Genomic DNA, 7,500 nt, shown 5'->3' with positions numbered 1-7,500 from the left:
AGAGAATGGTTGTTTGATTCAAAGCCATGTGTTTGCCAATTCCACACCTCCTCTTATGATTTCAGACACACTCTCTCTCTCTGAGGAGCAGAGTGTTCTGGCACGGAACCTCCCGGAGGTCTCTTCTGCCTGCGTAGTCACACAAGCTGCCCTCCGCGCTGCCAAAGAGCAGGATGTGGATGGGGAAGCTTGTGGTGCTCCGGAGTCCTGTCTCTTGGGGGGAAAACTTCCCCCATTGGTGTCGCGGGAGGAGCTTGCGCAAGGACAGAAAACAGGTCTGTCTTTAAAACCCTTGTTTGAACAGGTTAACCTGGATTTTGACAGCGTAGCTAGTGGCTACTGTGTTAGCGCTGGTGGGTTGGTCAGAAAGTGGGCTTCACACACAGGCCAGGTTCTGGGGGAAACCCTGGTTCAGATTGATGTTCCAGAAAGTCTTCGTGCTTTAATTCTAAACACTGCACATGCCTCCATGGGCCACGTAGGAAGGGAAAAACTGTATGACCGCCGGTCGAAGCGGCGTAAGTTTCAGGCAGGGGACAGCGTCCTGTCGTTGTTGCCAGTGGTGGGTTCTCTGTTTCATCCCAAGTTTGGTGGCCCCTACCAGGTGTTGAAGAAAGTGTCTGATGAAAATTACTGTTTCTCCAGCCGTATCACCTGAACATATTGAAGGCTGTGAAAATGTGCGCTCTAGTTTAAAGTTGTCCTGTCTGTCCTAACTGTGTGTGTTCTTGTCTTTAGCCTCCCAGGGCCCGGGATTCGCTGATGCTTCAAGAGACACTTTGGTTGTTGGGTTAGAGGGATAGGTATTTAGTTTTCACGAAAGTCACTTTATTAGATAGGTTGTCACATGGTAATTTGCTACTTGAGACTCACTGGTGAGGATTGTGGTGATGGTGATGGTGATGGTGATAATGATATCGATAGCGATAATGACTATGATCGTGATAATGATAATGATGGAGATAATTTCCAAACACTGTTAATGACTTAAGAATATAATAATCAAGTGCCTTGTATTATTAATTACCTTATATGAATCATGTACTTATGTAAGCAGGAACATGGCTTTTCTGTGTTTCTGCGTGTGTGTAACTTAGAATATTAGGTGCCACTTAGTCTGCACATGTACAAGAGCATGTTTAGACCAGAAGTGATAAGAAGGTTCGAACTGTGCTTCTTCCGACCTTGCAAAACTTCCATCCTTGCCTCGGATATCAGAAATCCACCACGTGGTTATCCCTGGTGAACGCTCAACTTCTGTCTATATAAACCTTGTGCGATGTGTTTATCATGGCTTCACTTTCATACTTGTTTTGTGAGTGAGCCCAATTGCAATTGTTGTTTGTCTAATAAATATACTTATATGCAGCTCCGGAGTCCTGAGGTAACTAGGGTGAATTTTCACCTATCATATTTGGGGGCTCGTGTCCAGGATTCCAACAACCTCATCGACTCTCCACGCTGGGCTAATCATCAGGACCTGAACGGTACGGAGTACAAGACTCAGTTTTGCTAAAGACCTCCAACTTGAATTGGAAGGAGGCCAGGGCCTGCCAGCATGGAGAGCCGAGAGTGAAGGAATTGAATTAGACTATAGGGGTTGGACTCCGAGCTGTTTGTGAGTATATTGTTTGTTTGTTGAAAATGAACGCCACTATATGGTTCTTGTTTGTTTTGGTTTGTATATACTTGTCTTCAAGTGGGGTTGAGACTAACTTTTTGCATGTTTGCTGCGGGGTGTAAAGGGGAACAACGGTTCGAAGGAGGACTTTCTTGCATGCCTCGTGTGTTGAACGAATTGCTAAAGTTAGAGAGAGACTCCTGTTTTGTAGTTTTCATGTTCTTGGAGCGCTAAAAGTGCTGAATGCTATACTCCTCTTCACCTTCTGATCCCCTGATAAGGAAAAAGAGACAGAAGGGTAGCGTTCATTTTGGAAACGACTAAAGGATATAAGTAAACTGAAGCCTGTTGCCAAGAAAGGTTAGCGCGCGCTATCGGTAATAGTACTGTTCACCTTCTTGTCCCCTGATAAGGGAAAGAGACGGAAGGGTATCGTTCGTTAAGGGAACGATAAAGGTGTACACAGCGCTGAATCACCTTAAAAGAAGGTTTCATCTGAAGTTGAAAACTCTCTAGGCCTATTTCTCCGGATATTTCTGTATATTTTCCTGTTCACCTTGGTTGAAGGGAACAAACTTCTCAATTTCTGTTTTCCTGTGGGGTCCCCTGGTGGGCCTCTGGGTGCATTGTTAAAAAGGGCTATAAAGAAGGGTATAGTCCGTTATGAATAGATATATTCCTGAGGGAGACGAATTAAAAGGGCTATCTCCAGTCTGCTTAAGAGATAAAGAAAAAAGAGAGAGTCAGAGATACTCCTGTGTGTTATTTTTCTGTGGGGTTGAGACAAACTTTTTACAATGAGTAAAACACAGATAATGTAGTCATAATTTATGTAATTAAAGATTTCGCATTACTGAGATGCCTTGACCCGGAACCAGTAGGGGACTGATCACCCCAGGGAAATTCCCTGGCCTCAACCTCCTCACCAAACGAGTGAGACGGGGGCCCTCTGGTCGGGTTCGGGTTGACTCAGCATTGCGATCTCAAGAACAAATAATGGGAAGGTAAAATAGAAAGTAATAATAAGAAGGTAAAATGGAAAGTAAAAATAAGAAGGTCAGTGGGAAGTTAAGAAGAAGAAGAAAAAGAAAGTGAGGAAAGTGAAGTGTTAAAATAGAAAGTAAGAAGAAAGAGACATCTAAAAGCAAGTCTAAAAGAGTCTGAAAATAGAAACATAACTAACCCTAGTGTGAAGAATAAGATAAAGGTAATTTAAAAGGTTTCAAGATCAGTTAGAGGTATTAAGAGAAATACATAAAATAACTTAAAAAATGGAAAAAAGTGCGTCAAAATCAGAAGACGTACATGATAATGGCAATAAGAGGTGATTTAAAATGACTACAACAAGAAGAAAATTGTAACACTGATTTGAAAATGTTTTTACATTATTGGTTGCGCCAAACAGAGCAAAGCTTACGTTAATGGTGGCAAGAAAGCCAATGATTTTTGTTTTGTTTTGTTTTGTTTTGTGTGACTCTGATTACTCTAATTAGATGCCCAGAACAGTAAGGTTGCAAAAAGAAAGAGACATCTAAAAGCAGACTCTGAAAACAGAAGAGATATTTAAAAAATACAGATTATGTTTCAAAAACATGCCCTACAAACTTATTAGGAAGAGATGTGATATGGGTTGGGCATTAGAATTGTTCCAACAATACATGGCTTTTAGAATAAATTAAACAATGGTGTGTCAAAGAAATGGTGTCTCAAAATATTACTATGTATAGAATATACACTGTTTAGCCCCAAAAAGATTTAAAGAGAAATTGAAGCCTGTCACACTAACTACATTAACCTAGACTGATGCATTGGACTAACACAGACTGGGTGGGGGTTGAGTGCTGGCTCAAAAGAATATGCTGTTCCTCCAGATAAGAAGACCTGTAAACAACATACCCTGGTGTTGTTAAGATTTTTAGCAGAAACAAGGCCACAAAATTTGCAGCTATGGCCCACTAAAAGCTAAAGCTATCTTTAAAAAGCACCACAGCCACAGACAAAGAAATAAAGTATGTCTTAGCACATCCAGGACATGACAAAGCCATTCGTACAAACTGTAGACTGTAAAAAAAAGGTTATATAACATCTGTGTTAATGGATAAGTGGGGACTTAAAGTTGATACCAGTGGCATACTATTTAACACGGCTAGATCCAGTAGCCCAAGCAATGTCTGAATGTTTACAAGCAGTAGTGGCTGCAGGCCTCTGCTCCTATTGTACTAAACAGACACTTACACTGAAAGTTCCACATGCTTACTTTTATTTATTTATTTATTTAATTTTTTTGCTCACTCAGCCTCATATCAATATTGAGCGCTGCGTGACATTTAACCCAGTTACACTTTTACTTACAGCAGAGAACAGATAAAACTATGGCAGCCAGAGCTGACCTACAAGATATGCCTTTTCCAGAAGCTGATTTAACTATTGTTTGTTGATGGTTCAAGCAAATAAACCTTGAACGTATAGCCACTACTTCCACACTATTCTGCACAAGCAGCATAACTGATTTCCCTGATTGCGCATACACACATGCAAAAGACCCGGTTTCATTAGGAAACCAAAAAGCTGACAAGGCCACAAACCAGGTTGCACTACAACAACCATCAGACACGTACACAATTGAAGAATTAGATCTCACAATACTAAAAGATATGCTGTAATATTGAGCCATGGTAAAAACATGCCTCAATAAGTGGGGATAGTAAGCATATATTTATACTTCTTATTTATATTTCATGAGAAAGATGTTTAATCATTCATTATTGATTTTATTGAGTTAGATCCCAACGAAAGAAAGAAATATTGTCTAGCCATAGACAGCCATTGCTCATACAACCCCCAGTCAGCAGGACTGGTAGAAAAGAATGAACCAAACTATTAAAAGTTAATTGAGAATCCAAGAGTGAAATTAGTGAAATTAAGCATGCATGTTGTTATCACTGTTTGAAATGATGTATGGAAGAATCTACACTGCCTAAACTCTCAAACCATTTGCTGAAACAGACTAAGAGATTGAATATACATTTGCAGAATATATGGCAAAGATGATGTCCAAACTAAATGCTCTCAGACTTCTCTCCCCTACACAGGAACACTGTGAGTTCAAGGAATTCAAGGTTGGACCAGGAGATTGGGTCCTAATCAACAGCCTCAAAAGAAAACACTGCCATTCGCCCAAAGGGGACAGACCATAACAAGTGCTACTGTCAACACCTACCGCAGTCAAAATAGCTGATAGAGCCACGTGGATACTTCTGGCTCAATGGAAACGGGTAAGCCTGCACACTGCTGAGGCAGAGGAATAAAGATCATCTTTCTTTGCTGTTTCCAGGGTGTGCCCACTGTGACAGAAGACCAGCCTACAAAGGGGTTTAGATGTTTAGATTCTATTCGTCTCAACCGCTGGCAGAAGATACAGTACTGTCCTGTGGGATTAGAACCTAGTGGAAATTGATTGTGGAGTGAGAGGTCTCTTCCTCTGCAAAGTCATGGGAGGTTACCAAAAAATGGACCAAAGGATGTGGGGGACTCTTTGCAACGACTGTAGGATTTTACATTGTTGTTCTAGTAACATACTTATGAATGATACAGCAAACACAGGCCCTGGACGAATATCCACGATGGGGCCTGGCTAAAGATCATCCGTGATGGAAATGGGTAAATCAGACCGTCAGAACGCAAGTACCACAAGTTAGTTTAGACTGTTTAGTCTGTGCAGGGCCCAGGATGCCGACCAAACCACTCCTGGCGACCCCTGTACCTTATGACATAGATCACTGCGACAAAGAATTTAGAGAAACTGAAGCCTGGAAGAAACATGTCAACTTACTCTTAGTTATCAAGTGCACGTGTGAGATGTGCCATCCAGCGGACACCTCGTGTCGTAGAAAAGAATGTTCATATCTTCCTGCCCAATGTAACTACATACAACAGCCAATGTGTTCTGCAGAATGTTTGCTGATGATGGGAAATAGGGCGTTTAATGATACAGCTATACAGCATGACTGTTCACATTTTAACTGACCCTACATGCCAGACAATGTTGCCCCACCTCTACACATTAATAGAAAAGATGCTCTGTTTGAATGCTATTTAAAACCTGGGGAAAAGAACGATCAACACCTAGGACACTGGACACAATGTAAAATGTGATAGATAATGGGAAAGAAATACAGTTAAATACTTCCACTGAATGTAGAATAGCGGGGATGTGTTTGAATAGCAGACTTCTTGAAGTACAGGATATAGCCATAGCTGATAAGTGGGGATGGTGAATTAAGAGCTACACTACCTGTGGGTTGGCCTGGGCCTTGTGCTAGAACAATGTTGGTACAACCTTTTCAGATTACCCCCAGGTCCAAGACTCACCAGTACCTGAGGAACGTTCCAATGCATTCCGTACGAGGGAGGAGAGAAGCAGGGGATGGCAGCGGGATCTGGTCCGATGGCCTGGGCATTCCCTGAGGCATTCCAGACCACTACAAAGCCTTGAACCCAGCAGCCAATGGCCTGGCATCTACCCTCTGCCCCTGGTGCGTCATCGGAGCACACACAGATTGGATTAACTTCCTTTACTACGCTGAGATGAAGTTCCAAAACCTGACCAGAGACGGACTACAAAAGATCAGAGAAGAACTACACGCCAACTCCAGGTTAACGCGGCAAAACACAACCGTGCTTGAAATTCTCACTGCCATGAATGGAGGCATTTGTGTCATGCTTGGTACTGACCAATGTTGCACATATGTCCCTGATAACACCCGAGATGGGAAAGACTTAGATCTGATCCTACAAAAGATGCAAAAAGTTGTCCAACAGAATGCCTGATGGGGAACAGGGCCTTCAAGGACACAGCAAAGAAACCTTGTTCGAATGTTATCTGAAGCCTAGGCGAGCTAATGACACACACACAGTCAACATCCACTATGTTGGCCTACAAATGCAAAGTATACAAATGTGTGATGAGAAATATGATGACATTTTAAATGATTAACTTATGGAGTGATGTTCAGTAATGATCTCTGTTCCGAAAATCCATGTGATTAAGCTCAGAGTGATGATTTTGAGGTTATCCATTGAAATTGATAATTGACGAATTAAGAAAGATGATTTGTGATTTTAAATTTGAATTGTGATTTTGATTGTGATTCTGAATTATCCATTGAAACGGATAAAAGGACTGATGGAGATAATTTCCAAACACTGTTAATGACTTAAGAATATAATAATCAAGTGCCTTGTATTATTAATTACCTTATATGAATCATGTACTTATGTAAGCAGGAACATGGCTTTTCTGTGTTTCTGCGTGTGTGTAACTTAGAATATTAGGTGCCACTTAGTCTGCACATGTACAAGAGCATGTTTAGACCAGAAGTGATAAGAAGGTTCGAACTGTGCTTCTTCCGACCTTGCAAAACTTCCATCCTTGCCTCGGATATCAGAAATCCACCACGTGGTTATCCCTGGTGAACGCTCAACTTCTGTCTATATAAACCTTGTGCGATGTGTTTATCATGGCTTCACTTTCATACTTGTTTTGTGAGTGAGCCCAATTGCAATTGTTGTTTGTCTAATAAATATACTTATATGCAGCTCCGGAGTCCTGAGGTAACTAGGGTGAATTTTCACCTATCAGATAGTGATTGCAATAATGATTGTTTGGATAGCTATGGTAATTGAAATTGATTGTTTGATTGTCTGTGTAGAGATACTGGGAAACTTTGTATATAGTCTCAGGCTTTGTAAGGGGGAGGGTGTGACGAACCCTTTTTGGGCTCGTCAGCTCTGCCTGTTTTGTCTGCAGGAATGTGTGTAAATTGAGTGCATGCGTGTGTAAATTGAGTGCATGCGTGTGTGGCTGTGTTGAATCTGTG

The 7,500-nt window shown here is 41.4% G+C and overlaps 1 protein-coding gene across 1 annotated transcript in view; it reads right to left on the bottom strand.

Annotated features, from left to right (window-relative positions):
• LOC105912815 (kielin cysteine rich BMP regulator) overlaps nucleotides 1-7,500 on the bottom strand; it is a 90,714-nt gene that overhangs the window by 33,862 nt on the left and 49,352 nt on the right. The gene's annotated exons all lie outside the window — the stretch shown is intronic.

This window comes from Clupea harengus, chromosome 3 (assembly GCF_900700415.2).
Source record: "Clupea harengus chromosome 3, Ch_v2.0.2, whole genome shotgun sequence".
Classification (NCBI taxonomy): domain Eukaryota; kingdom Metazoa; phylum Chordata; class Actinopteri; order Clupeiformes; family Clupeidae; genus Clupea; species Clupea harengus.
The sequence above is the reverse complement of the archived record's forward strand: the minus strand, read 5'-3'. Positions and strand labels throughout refer to the sequence as shown.